Source organism: Ailuropoda melanoleuca, chromosome 13, assembly GCF_002007445.2.
Source record: "Ailuropoda melanoleuca isolate Jingjing chromosome 13, ASM200744v2, whole genome shotgun sequence".
NCBI classification, from domain to species: Eukaryota; Metazoa; Chordata; class Mammalia; order Carnivora; family Ursidae; genus Ailuropoda; species Ailuropoda melanoleuca.
The window spans coordinates 4,646,646-4,661,062 of record NC_048230.1 but is presented as its reverse complement, the minus strand read 5'-3'; the positions used below and the strand labels follow the sequence as shown (position 1 = coordinate 4,661,062).

General features: G+C 40.0%; 1 protein-coding gene across 4 annotated transcripts in view; it reads right to left on the bottom strand.

The window, feature by feature from the left end:
• The window catches only part of FAM222B (family with sequence similarity 222 member B), a 75,184-nt gene that overhangs the window by 34,850 nt on the left and 25,917 nt on the right, over positions 1-14,417 (bottom strand). The window contains exon 1 of one of the 4 annotated variants that reach the window (XM_002912315.4): positions 8,354-9,834. The exons of the other annotated variants lie outside the window; for them this stretch is intronic. The gene's annotated coding sequence lies outside the window, so the exon portion shown is untranslated. Of the gene's footprint in view, positions 1-8,353; positions 9,835-14,417 lie in introns of those variants that run through there. 4 annotated transcript variants of the gene reach the window in all.

Below are 14,417 nucleotides of genomic sequence, written 5' to 3'. Positions count from 1 at the left end.
TGCAAGGATCATTAGTCCCATTTTCAGAGATAAACTAGGAAAAGCTCGAAAGTGCCTAGACTACAACCAGGTTTTCTGACCCCTGGCTCTCTTTCCGTTCTCACCACTGCGTGCAACATGGTGCCACAGCTGAAAATCAGTTCAGAGAAACCATCCTTCTTTGGCCACCTGTTTAAAGTCAGGAAATTCTTCTGCATGTCTTATATTCATTGTTCAGGAGCTTCAGCCTATTCGTTTGTCCTCTTCAAGGTGAGTAAGAGCTAGTTACCTATCTTTACATAAGGTTCCTTTATATTTGCATACTATAAAATATCTGTCATTTCCCTAATCTGGGCTAATTAACCCCAATTCCTTGAGGTTTTTTTCCCCCACATATTCTTTCCCTCAAGCTAGTCAAGAAATGTGATCCCTGGGGCGCCTGGGTAGCGCAGTCGTTAAGCGTCTTTAGCTCAGGGCGTGATCCCGGCGTTCCGGGATCGAGTCCCACATCGGGCTTTCTGCCTCTCCCACTCCCCCTGCCGTGTTCCCTCTCTCACTGGCTGTCTCTCTGTCACATAAATAAATAAAATCTTAAAAAAAAAAAAGAAAGAAAGAAAGAAATGTGATCCCTAATTTAGTACTAGCTCCAGTACAATAATCTCTACCCATATACTCCAACTCTAATCCCTAGGTATCTATTAAAGAGCACCTCTCCAATTAATTCACACCAATATTTACTGAGAACGTACTATGTAGCAAAACACTGCTCCAGGAGTGAGGGGCTTGGAAAAGAAAAAACAAACAAAAATCATGCTTCCATTTTTACACGGAGTAGAGTGGGAGACAAATTCAATGAGTAGGTAAATTAAACAGACTCCTAGAAGGTAATAAATGCTATGGAAAGAAAAGCAGCGTAAGGAGATGAGGCGTACTGGATGAGATGGCAATTTTAAATAGCATAGTTAGAGTGGTCCTCATCACTGAGAAACTGTAATTCTCCATGCCTTATCTACTAGTTTCATTGCAAGACAGTAGTACAGCTTTTAATTACATAACAGATTTTTAAAAAGATTTTATTTATTATTTGTCAGAGAGAAAGAGCGCGCACACACACACGCACAAGCAGGGGGAGCAGCAGACAGGGGGAGAGGGGGAAGTAGGCTCCCTACCAAGCAGGGAGCCCGATCAGAACTCGATCCCAGGACACTAGGGTCATGACTTGAGCCGAAGGCAGACGCTTAACCGGCTGAGCCACCCAGACGTCCCAACAGAACAGAGTTTTTAAAGCGATTAAACTAAAACCAATATAGTTGTCCCCTCCCTCGTTTCAAGTTTAACTCTTAGACACTTGCACTTCTAATAAAAAGCAACTTATCAACTTGTTTAGAAGTGCGGAATCTGATTTCTGTAACGCAGAAATACTCTTCAAACAATAATGCAACAAATAGTGCAAGCCTGCACGTGCACGCGCACACACACAAATCTGACTTTGATAAAGACTAGCATTTCCCTGGTTGAGCAACGGTACTTTCTTAACTAGTCGTGGGAAGCTGAGAGACGAGCAGATGTGGACAGATGGGGGGATGGAGGCAGTTGGTGGAAACAGAATTTCAGAGAGTTACAGAATTGGCGTGTAGGCTTAAGTGGCATCAGCTTCTCACTTCCAAGGGCACTTGGAACAATCTCCCCAAAACGTACTATGAATGATAAGAATGATACATTTCAGTCGGGACATTTGTTTAGCTGGGAGAAGAGGCAAAAATTAAAATACAGCCTGCTAAAAAAGCAACTTGTTCCAACTTAATTTTGCCATGGACTATGGAAATAGGTGAAGAGCTTTTCTTAAAAGGAAAGGTTCCTTTTGTCTTTCTGCAGAAATGTTCTAACACACTATCACACTCCAACTGCACCATAACCTCACAGGGATTGAATGAAACCTAAGTACTAAAATCCTTTGAAAGCACTTTAGTGAATGCACAGTAACACCTAGCAGGACAGGTTAAAACCAAGATATGGACTCTTCATTAATCCACTGGTCCCACTTTCTGCTGAATGAAAACGGTTCTGGGAGAATAAGATAAGCAAAAGCTAAATCAGTTCCTTCACAGCTACAAAATTCATGTCTTCACAATAGTACATCCACTCCCAGCTGAATAGCTGTGTAATACAGACAGTCCATTCAGGAACTCAGGAAATGTGTCTTTTCCATTGATATACTGTGATCTGGGATGAGCTGTCTTTAACTTCTCATGGTCTTGATACCTCTGTCCTTTTAAAATAGATTAAGTTCTATCCTTTACATAGTAAGTGATAAGTGAACTGCCAATGGAAAAAATACTTTAGCTTCTGGAAGGAAAGAAGAAACTTAAGCTATGACTAACAATACTTATGCTTCTCCTCTGAAGCAATAGCGATAGTGTGGAAATCCCTTCAATTCTCCAAGTGGCATAAAATCTGATTTTCACTCTGAGCAGCAACCGATCTTCAAAACCACTTTGCTGAGTGCATGGAATTAGTGATTGGTCATGGAAACCTTGCCTTTTAAATCTGCTGTAATCAGTTGATCTGAGAGAGAGACAGAGAGAAAGAAACAAACATTTTCCCACAAAATAGCATTTAAAGAAATCCTCAGCTTTGAAATTTATAAATAGTACTACTTTAATCACAACCTGACATGTGACTTCTAAATGGATTTTATTTTGGCCAACAGTTCTCATCATCAGAGTATAAACCGTCCCAGTGTTAAGAGGAGGGGTTTGCTTTGGTAACACTTCTTTGGTTTGGTTATCTATGGCTTGCCCACATATGATGAATGATTGGCCAATACTGTGGGGCTAGAAGATGCCAACAAAGAAGACATGCTAGTACCAAAAGCTAGTTTATCTAAGATCTACTTGGAAGATCTCAATTCTCCACAGGATCTCAGTATAATTAGATAACAAGGGTCAAAGTCTTAAAAAATTAAATAAACAATCTCAAGGATACTAAACTGAGCTAAACTTTCCTAGGTCCAGTAATGAGTTATATACTACTTTCAATGATCAAAAAAACTAAGTTTAATTCAGGTTTGTGGGTATTTTACTTACTGGTCTCTTGAACGACCAGAGAAAGAAAACAAATCTCTGATTAGTTTGTTCAGCTAGAAAATCCCAGTTAAAAAGTAGAGCAACTTATTAAAGCAACTCCTAGGAATATCTTCGGATTTTACCTATCTGTACTTTGTCTGTTTGCCCTTCTGCATGAATATGAAGAATCAAGAACTGACTGTATTCTTTGATCAGGAATGAATCCTTTTTTTTTTTTTAAAGATTTTGTTTATTTATTCGACAGAGATAGAGACAGCCAGCGAGAGAGGGAACACAAGCAGGGGGAGTGGGAGAGGAAGAAGCAGGCTCATAGCAGAGGAGCCTGACATGGGGGCTCGATCCCATAACGCCGGGATCACGCCCTGAGCCGAAGGCAGACGCTTAACCGCTGTGCCACCCAGGCGCCCCAGGAATGAATCCTTAACTAGAGTTCTACCCATGTGTTGTAAAGATGTCTCTGCCCTTTTCAGCTAGGTTGAAATGTAACAAACTCAGTCCATGACTGAATTTGATCTACTAGGCCCAATGCTCCCTCCCTGAGATCCATCAGCATCAAATATCATAAAACTTCAATTTGGCCTTGCCTTTACAGCTCAGTCTTTTACTCCTTCAAGACCTCATCCTGAACCTTCCTCCTTCTCTTGATTGATAATGGCATCTTGGTCTTTGGATTTCCTTCACATCTAGAGAAATAAAAACAGCCTCTCATGGTAGAAACAGGAAAATTTCAAGTCCTTTCAAATAAGGATCCTGAAAGGAGTTCTTGGGGAAAAGAATTAAATATATTAAAAATTCTGGACACCTGGTTGGCTCAGTCAGTAGAACACGTGACTCTTGATCTCAGAGTGGTAAGTTCAAGCCCCACCTTCAGCACAGAGCTTACTTTAAAAAAAAATAACAAATGTATTAGAAATTCAAAGGGAAGAATTCAGAGGCCTTGGTTGGCTCTGGGTCTGGCTTCACTACCAAATCATTACGTTATTTAGAATTCTCAGGGCATTATTTTTACTTCAGAGAAATGCTGAGAACACTGAGACTGCTTATTTCACTCACTGAATGAAACTAATCTAAAAGTAAAAATGTTTATGTCCATACCGAAAATGAAGAAACTCTTGTCTTAACCTTTTGTGAGTTGTTATATAATTCCACCCTACAATTCCACATTTAATTTCAAAGTATAATATGTAGTAAAGATACATATAATATGTACTAAAGAAATTAAAGAATTTCTTTAAACCAGATACAGACTTTCTCCATTTTCTTCTATCACCACATGTATTTACAGCTAATGAAACCTCCCAGTAAGTAAAATTCTAAGATCTGGCCAAAGAAAAGGACTGTCCAGTATTCATATGCTAACATATAGATCAAAGTTGGGGGAAGGAGCAAAGCCTGGATTCCAAAAAGATGAGCAATTTCGGTGGTTTAAAAAAAAACAAAAAAACAAAAAAATGGGTTAAAAGTTAATATCTAAAAGGCACCTCTGGGGGCGCCTGGCTGGCTCACTTGGTTAAGCATCTGCCTTCGGCTAGGGTCATGATCCTGGGGTCCTGGGATTGAGCCCCATGTCAGGCTCCCTGTTCAGTGGGGAGTCGGCTTCAACATCTCCCTCTGCCCCCTCGCCGCTTGTGCATGCACTCTCTCTCTAATAAATAAATAAAATAAAAAAATAATAGGCACCTCTGCTTTGAATAGCTCTAACAATCCCATAATAACTGCAGTATCAAACATAGGGTAATTAATTCAGTGGACTTTTTCCCCTTTCGCTGCCAGATTGGACAGCTCTGAGGATAATCTCCTTCACTCTCCCAGGGCTCAGTTGGAAGATTCATTATTTATGCCCTCAATTGTTTACTCTGTCCTATTTTCCATCCTTCCAGGCCCAAGGGCAGTGTTATCACTGGCCTGTTTCCAAAATGAATGTTAGTTCACTGCCTTACCAGTTACAAAACCAAAGATAATCAAATACAATGGTATCCTACAACTGAAGAGCAGCCCTACTCACCACTTGATCCAGGAGAAAGACAATGCTGACCCAATGTTACCAAAAGCTAAATTCTCTTAGATGGATAAAGTGAGATCCATAAGTCACTCTGTTTCTTTATTTTTCTTTTTTTCTTTTCTTTTTTTTTTTGTGTGTGTGTGTGTGTGTGTGCCACTGAGCAACATATATGCAAATCCAACAGGATTCCTAAAGGGCAGTATCATTAGAAAGGCAGCTCTGGCCCTCACCAAGAGCAGACCTGTAAACTATTGAGGATTAAACTGATTGAGATGCATTTTGCCTAGCAACCATTCATTAGGAAGAGTTCAGTAACTCACCAGCAATCAATTCCACGTCTTTATCTGAGCAGATAACAGACCCCACCAAGTCCTCTACCCTCTGGATTCAGACTCACAGCAAACTTCCTCAAAAGATTCAGCTTCCAAGAGTCAACCCCTGGGGGAGGGGGGTTGGGTTTAAGCACACACAAAATACTGTCTCAGACACCTGACTGACAAAGCTGAATAGCTTAAAACTACCACCAATCACATCTCCATATGAATGCATTCATTGTCTCTAAATAAGTCTCTCACATAGCAGCATTCCCAGTTCTTTTTGCCTCTAATATTTCCCCATCTTGAACAAGCTTTTCCCAATTCCAAACCTTACAACGCTCAAGCTGATTATTAGGAGAATCAACGCCAAGGGTCCAATCTTTCCCTTTACCTTCTCAAGGGGATCATTTTATACTTCTGATGTGAATGGGGGATTGGGCTTGAGTCTCCCTTTAGAGAGAACACAGGGCCCTTTTTCTTAACACATTCTAAGCTATGACTCACAAAAATAATCAGGATGGATAAAAACAGATTGCTAAAGAAAATTAAATCAGCTGCTTTAACTTCAGCAGCACCATGTCCCCTCAACCTAAGAGATTATGGGAAGTCATGGTTTCATATAATTGTTTCCTTGCAGAGGACCAAATTTGAGGAGTCCCATCTCCCTTTAAATGATATTTGGAGATCAGTGTAGATACACCTATGATTAGTTCTATACATAGCCTTTCTCTCCTGGGGAAAATTCTTTGGGGAAATCACTGTACCATGCAAAATACTGATTATACAAATCAGGCAAAAAAAAAAAGATATATTAAAAAATTTAGTGAACAAACTGTAATATAACTTTACAAAGCTGTACTGCTTACCCCATGGGTAGACAAAAAACCATCGAGGATACCAAATAGGACAGCAACTTATTTTCTAGTAGAAGCAAGCTGAAGTGATACATGCTTTAATATGGCCTCCAAGTATTTTCTTTCTTGCATGCTTGCTTGCTTGCTTTCTTTCTTTCTTTCTTTCTCCTTCCTTCCTCCCTCCCTTCCTTCCTCAGCTTGCTATAGCTTAGACATCAAAGTGCATTTTGTTTTATACAGCAGCTAGCTGTCAAAGCTTCAATCAGTGATTTTTAATAGTTTATTCTCAGTAACAAGTTAGGTAAGAAATCATTTGGGAGATCCTCTTAGCCTTTGAATTTAAACATGATTACGGAGTTGTAAGGGATAAATGTATAAAAAACAAAATATCCCAAATTCTTTTTCTTTCTTAAAGACTTTTTTTTTTTTTTAAGTAATCTCTACATTTAATGTGGGGCTAGAATTTACAACCCCCGAGGTCAGGAGTCACATACTTTACCAACTAAGCCAGCCAGGTGCCCACTTTTTTGTACAATTCTGTAGAAAGGCTACTTGATTTTTTTTAAATTTAAGTTTTTTCTTCTTTTTTAAGTAGGCTCCACGCCCAATAAAGGGGCTTGACTCATGACCCTACCGTGGAGAGTTTCATGCTCTACTGACTGAGCCAGCCAGGCACCCCAGTAAGGGTACTTGAAATTTAAAAAAGATAGACTCCTGATTTTTCTATCCTATTACCACTCTTCTTCACAATACTTGCCTTCACAAAAAAACGACCTTTATTAGAGGTCCAAATATATCAATGCAAAGGAAAAACACTGATCCAGTTAAACTGTTAAGACCGCTTCAGCATATCAATTCTGTCTTCAAAACTGAACTCCAATTAGAACAAACTATGGAAACTGAACCTGGATTATCAGAATGAACTCTCAATCATTTCAATTAATATTTACCAAAGTGCTGCCAAAAATTAATATTCATTCCGTCTGGCATTCTAGCTCTTTACTAATCAACATTAAGAAAAATCTGGCCCAAACACCTTTGGTGAAAACACCCAGTAAAATTAAGCGAGTTTATCAAGAACACTGCCACTCACCACAGAAAGACAAACAGACACACACAAACCCTTTGTTTCTAACATCATAAAATTTGGGTTCTCTATCTTCAACTGATAACTTTCCTCTCAATTAAAAACTTATAAAGAGGTTCCTGATTTTGGCTGAAGCTTTGTGTCCTTCAGAAAGAAGGGATCCATAAGTTGTAGAAGCAAAAGAACTCAGAAGAGATCAACATAATTTAAATTGTAATGCTACAGCCACCCAATTCATAAAGTTTTGGTCGGAGAGAAAACTAAAAAATAAACTAATTAAACAAAATTCATCTGGATTTTTAAAAGTTTGCTTCTGGTTTTTCATGACAGAAGTTAACCTCTCTGAGAACCTATGGATATGAGAAATACACCTATGGAGAGATAGACAAGACTTCCAGGTTTCAGTACAGCAAGGTAAGTTTGCTCGCTCTAGCTAGGTTTCTCCAATAGGGCTGAATACTAAACAAAGCCGGTGACAAGGTACTCAGGAAGAGACTTTAGCAGAGTTAATCTCTAACAACTATCAGGATTTCTTTTAACCACCATTTGACAGGGGCTGCTCCCTCTTTCCACTAGCACCTCCCTCCTTTTCAGATTGTTTTTGCTGATTAAGGCAGTCCCAAGTACGAAAATGATGAAGAGAGCCTTAATGGACACAGATGCAATACAGTTCCCAAAACCCACTCCTAACCTTTTTTTCTTTTTCTTTTCTTTTTTCTCTCCCCCACCCCGCGGCTTACTGCATCAGATGCCACACAAGAAAGGGCTCCTCTTTTCTTCTCTGTTCATTTTACTACATATGAGAGCGACATCGACATATCATTAAAAAAAAAGATAAGAGTCCTGAATCTCCTTACCCTGCTGCAGGGGTGAGATGATGGGAGGGAAAGAAGAATGAAGGGTAGAACCAGAAAATCAAAATAAACTGATGGGATGTGGAGCTCTTACTTCCCATTCCATTTCCCCTTTTCTCACAAGGTTAAGTCGGCTGAAGTCGGGGTTGCATTAGAAAAAGCACATACACACACCTTGAGCCCTGGAAAGGAGGTGAGGTTCGCTCCGCAGCGCTCAGTGGGGCTCCGGGCTCCGCCCCGCCCGCTTGGAGCAGCTCAACCCTCCTCGCCCGCCCCGGCGGTGGGGGGGGGCGGATGAGAAGGGGCTTAGAGCGGTCTTGGCAGGGGGAGGGGGAGGCGGCTGCTCCGAGCGCCAGGCTCTCAGAGCACAGCACTCCACGGTGCGCCGACACCCCCTCCCCCAGCCGGCAGCCGCTTGCTCCCCTTTACTGCCGGAAGCCAGCCCCGCCCCCTCAACTCCATCCCGGCCCTCTGCAAACCCCCTCCCGTCCGCACAGCCAATGGCAAGCCAGGGAGCTAGCAGAGCGACCCGCCAAGCAGCCAACTGGGGAGGCCCACCGGGAGGTCAGCCGCCGGGGATAGGCCAGCTACGCACGGCCCCGGCCCCTGCGCGGCTCCTCTTTGTTAGAGCTGCCCCCATCTCCCCTGGCTACCACCCCAAAGCCAGGAGCCAAGCATCCCACAGTTGGGCCAGGTAATGCAATGCTCCATCTACAGCTTCTCCGCCCACTCTCTCTGCCTGGGTGCTAGGAGCGACCCCCATCCAGGCGCTACCTCCTACAGCACCTCAGATTTCCCCAGCAATAGCCACCAGAAGACACCCGACAGTAAAAAGCAGCTCTCGGGGCCTTTCTGCCTCGCCCTTCTTTTCTCAGACTAATCAACTTCACACCGTGGATAGATACAGGTTTGCAATTAGATTCACCTGCACACATCAAACCACCCTGTCTGAAACTCCTGCTTCCTGTGATGCAGAAATTAAGAAGGGAGGGGGCATATTGGGAAGGTATGTATCTGGAAGTTGGTGGGGGTAAAAGGAATATATCAAATAATCTGCAAAAACACACACACCCCAAAACACACACAGTTGGCTCGAACCCAGTTCGGATATAAAACATCTACAGCCAAATTCAAGCTAACCACTCCCTTAGCAGGTTCCGTTCAGTACAATCAGGAAGCAAAGATCTAAGTCTTGTTTAAGCCATATACCAAATATTGGGGAAAAACTCTTAGCAACAGCCAGGTGGCTAGATAACTGGCAGGCTGCATCAACACTTCAATCACTAATGCCAACGTTAGGGGCATAACACTGCTGGGACGGAATATGCCAAAGACTGTAGAATTTCTTAAGTGTACGGGTAGAACAGTGCATGGGGCTCATTTAAGTAAAATACAACGGGGATCAGGGAAGGCAAGCCATTACCTATATTGTCATTTTTGTCCACAGAGCTCTTGCAACTAATGTTAAGTATCTACATCACACTCTACAATCCCCCTCAGTTCCCCCCAAGTAGTACTATAATTTTTAAAAGACAACCAAATAACTTGCAATTTAAGTAGCCCTTTCTTATGTGGAGCTCAAAGCATTTCATATCTATAACCTCAGTCTTCTTGTAAGAAGGAAAAGGAGCTGTATGGCATGCCCCCTTTAAAGACAGCTCTTCTTTTTTTTTTTAAGCTTTTATTTATTTATCTGAGAGAGGGAGTGCATATGAGGGGGGGGCGGGGAGCGGAGGGGGAGAGGGACAAGTGGGCTCCACTCACACAGGGCTCAACCCCCACATCATGACCTGAAGGCAGACGCGCTTCATCGTTTAACTGACTGGGTCACCCAGGCACCCAGAAACTAAAACTTAAATGGTTCCAAGATCATGCATGCACCGATTAATTTGCCAAGATATCAAAAACAAAGAAACATACCAATCTCACCACTATTATCGCAGATGTTCTTGGCAAAAGGATAATTCAGATAAAATTTCTAATATCCTCTTCTAAAATATAAACGAGGAACTCTTAGGGAGTTTCAAATACCTCAACTAAATTAAAATGTCAAATTTACCTTGCCAAAGTATATATAGTTCACAGAGGAATTACAACGTTTAATAAAGATCATTGAAAAAGCCCAAAACATTTCCTCCTAAAAAAGAATTCAAGTCCAAATTCTTTTCATGTCCCCCAAATGTACTCTATCTTGTTACCATTACCTTAACAGAGACCCTTAACATGTCTATGGGGTAACTATAACTTCTTTCTAGTCTCCCTCATTCTACATACCACTGCTTTCAACCATTTGCTCTTCTTCTTAAGAACTACAGAAAGAGGGGTGCTTGAGTATTCAGCTGGTTGAATGTCTACCTTTGGCTTGGGTTGTGATCCTGGAGTCCTGGGATCGAGCCCCACATCAGGCTCCCTGCTTAGCAGGGATCTGCTTCTCCCTCTGTGCTCTCTCTCTCAAGTAAATAAATTTTAAAAAATAAAAATAAAAAAAGAACTAAAGAAACAGTTAAATTTATTGCACATTTACTAGGTCCAAGGTCCTATGTCAAGAACTATATATTTATATTTATTATTTTGTCATAATAAATCTATGAAATAGACATTTTTCTCCATTTTTACAGATGAAGAAACTCAGGTCCAGAGAGGTGGAAGGATCTTCTCTAGGTCACATAGCTGGTAAATGGAAAAGTCAATATTAGAATTTGAGTCTTCTTGGCTCCAAATCCACTAGCTCTCAGTGGCTCTCTCACACCTATGTCATCCAGCCAAGTTTCCGCTCTATGGCTGTTATATGTACCATAATCTAGCACTATCCTATATTACCAAACTTACTTCCTACCTTTCCTCAGCATGTTTTCCCCACACCAGACAAACTAATCTGCTTGCTTATTGTCTGTGTATCATATTCATCCATTTCTACTTTTATGCCATGACTCGTGCTATTACAATCATGACATTTAAATACTACCCATTCAAGGCCCAGCTCAAATTCCACCTCCTATGTGGAGCCTTCTTTGATGCTGTCAACAATGATTCCTTTTCTGAATCACTACTACACAATTTAATACTTATTCTGTTGTCTAATATGTGATTTGTCTTCCTAATTTAGACTGTAACTCAGAACTTGTATATTTGCCTTTGTATCTTCTCCCTTCCCAATTATGCACAATAAGGCACACACAGTGAAGTCCTCAATATATATTAGGATCAGTAAACTTTATAGCAAAGGAATGGTCCAAACCACCTAAATGACCCAAGTTCTCATAACAGCTACTAAAGTTGAAATCATTAATAATTCTCTTCATTCATTTTCATGATAAAACAATCAAATTCTAACTCTGCCATTACTAAGTACTTATCCACTCTGTGCTTCAACAGTATCATGGCCAAATTGATAGGAGGGGCTTCAAGAGGGCTGGTAGTGTTTCTTGATCTGGGAACTAGTTACGTAGGTATCAATTTGTGAAAATTCACAGAGCTGTACACTTATGTGCCCTTTTCTATACTGCATATTTTGTCTCAATAAAAAGCTCTAAAATATCAAGTTTCAGATTGTATTATAAAATAATCACATCTATTTTTTTTTTTAAAGATGTTATTTATTTGTCAGAGAGAGAGCACAAGCAGGGAGAGCAGCAGGCAGAAAGAGAAGCAGGCTCCCTGACGAGCAGGGAGTCTGATACAAGACTTGATCACAGGACCCTGGGATCACGATCTGAGCCGAAGGCAGACGCCCAACCAAATGAGCCACTCACGCGTCCCTAATCACATCTGTTTTAAAGCACATGAGTATTATATATGTCTGTAGGTCCATGAAAATAGCTGGAAGTATATACACTAATCTGTCAATAGTGGTTATCACTGAGAAGATAAGAGCGCTAAGGTGGAACAAAGGAGAGAACTTTTTAAATATTTGTTTTATTGGATCTTTCAAAAAATAAACAACACGCATTAATTTTGTAATTTTAGTAGATCAGCTGAGTAGTGGAATTAACGGATTATTTTTATAGTTTTTAAACTTTTTATGTTGAACAAGTCTAATTTTTATAATCAGTAAAAGATATTAAAATAGAAAACAAGCACACTGCCTTTCAGAAGCGGAGGGAAAAGATCAATGAGCTAGACTGAAAACTAGTTCAGGTAACATCCAACTAGTCTGATCACACTTCAGTATTTCTTGAGTACTCTGGCAAATTTCCCAAATGACATTTATAACAAACAAAACACCAAAAAAAGTCCCTTTGACACTTTAGTTACTCCAATCAAAACAAACAGTTTTCAGAACTGAATAACAAAAACAAAAACATAACAATGATCTATCCCAAACAGAAGCTGAAAGTATTAAAGGGCATTTCCCATAAAGACCTGCTATGTGACATTTTACAGAATTCAAACACCCATGAGACAGAACCCAGACTTTGATTTAAAACAAACAAATAACCTTATTATCCACTAGTCTTAAAGAGAACAGCAGGTCTGAAAAAACATATGTGAAAGTTAAAAAAAAAAAAAAAAAGGCAACGCTTTCAACTATGATTTCAATGCAGCAAAGTTCATTGGGTTTTTTTAGCTGGCTGCACTTTCTCTTTCAGAAACTAGAGGGAAGTATAAAATCCATTCACTATATCTTCGGAAATTCAATTCATTCATTCATTCACTCACATCATCATATATTATTGCATTCCTATACCAGGAACTCTATTAGACCCAGAGACCAAAAAAGTGAATAAGCTACAGTCCCTGTTCTTTAAGGTGCTTAATTTAATGTGCTTAATTTAATGAGGGGAAAAACGACAGTTTAAAAAAAAAAAAAAAGGAAACTACAACAAAGAATGTATAGAAGAACCAAACCCAACTTTAGATCAACCATAGAAAGTAGAGGCATGAGGTGTTAACAAATGTGGAAGATTTGCTAAAATACTGAATTGACTAGGTTTCAAAATCTATTATACACAGCTTTTAAATAATTTTTCTAAAGTTTATTTATTTAAGTAAGCTCTATAATCAGCGTAGGACTCGAACTCACGACCCTGAGATCAAGAGTTTCATCCTTTCCAACTGAGCCAGCCAGGTGCCCCCTAGTATACAGAGTTTTAAAAACATGAAGGTAACAGGTACAACTGGAGTTACGACTGCTTACATGATAATAAAAATTTTTATTTGCAATCATGATAAATTATACCACACATCCCTGAAAAGTGTGTCAAGGGTAAAAAAAATAAACAGAAGTTTCCTAAAAGTGTTCTGTCGTATACAAATTAAGTTTCCCAAGTTAGGAAATAGAGTACTCTATTAGCTTTCACTGACGCCTTTGTCAAGAGACATCTTGGTCAGCAAATCATTTGCACACCTAAATAATTCAAACCTACATAGGAAAGACTAAGACGTGAACTCAAAGTCACCAGAAGAGTGATGGAAACATTTGTGTGGTATATTTTTCCCTAACCCTAAAATGACTGTTACATCTTTGGCTATGGTCTGGGCTGTCTAGATTGTGTGGGCTGGGTTGGGTTGGGGAGCTGGAAACAAGGAACAAGTTGTTAACTTCTCATACTGAGGGTAGATTTCTCATGCTCATGGGATAGCACATGGTAGAAAAAGTAAAAGCCAACATCCTGAAAAAGTTTCACACACATACACAAAATGAGGCAGCAAACTTGTGAATCAAGCATGATTTGGCATCTTTAAATGCAGAGCCGATTCTCTTCTAGTGCCAAAGCCAATGGCTTCTCCCGTAGATGAAATGGCACAGTTCCTGAAAAAGCCCTGGACGCTGTTTCCCCACAATCCTATAATCTGTCAGAAGACAGAAAACAAAAAGAAGGCTTTGCCAGCCAGAAAAAGCAAATTATAACCAACACAGAGCCAACACTTTTCTTCAGACAGAAGGAGCTTTTCTATGCATCTTTGGAAGGAGAGAGACAAAAGAAGCTTACTATTGCTCAAATAACCAAGGCAAACATTTTAACCAAATACCATCTTGGATAAGCATTTGATGCAAATAGCCTGCTTTCTCACTTCTCATTCTTGGCTTCAAGAATAATTTGCAACACTTACAAAAAACAGTTGATGGCCACAAAACACAAAGAATGTTTACAAGTCAATAAGAAAAAGACACCATAGGGGAAATTTTCAAAAGGCATGAATTAGTAGACACAGAAGTAATACATAATGTCAAATAAGATATATATATTTCATATTGTTAGAAAGCAGTGAAAAGTGCCTTCTCGATACAGGCCTA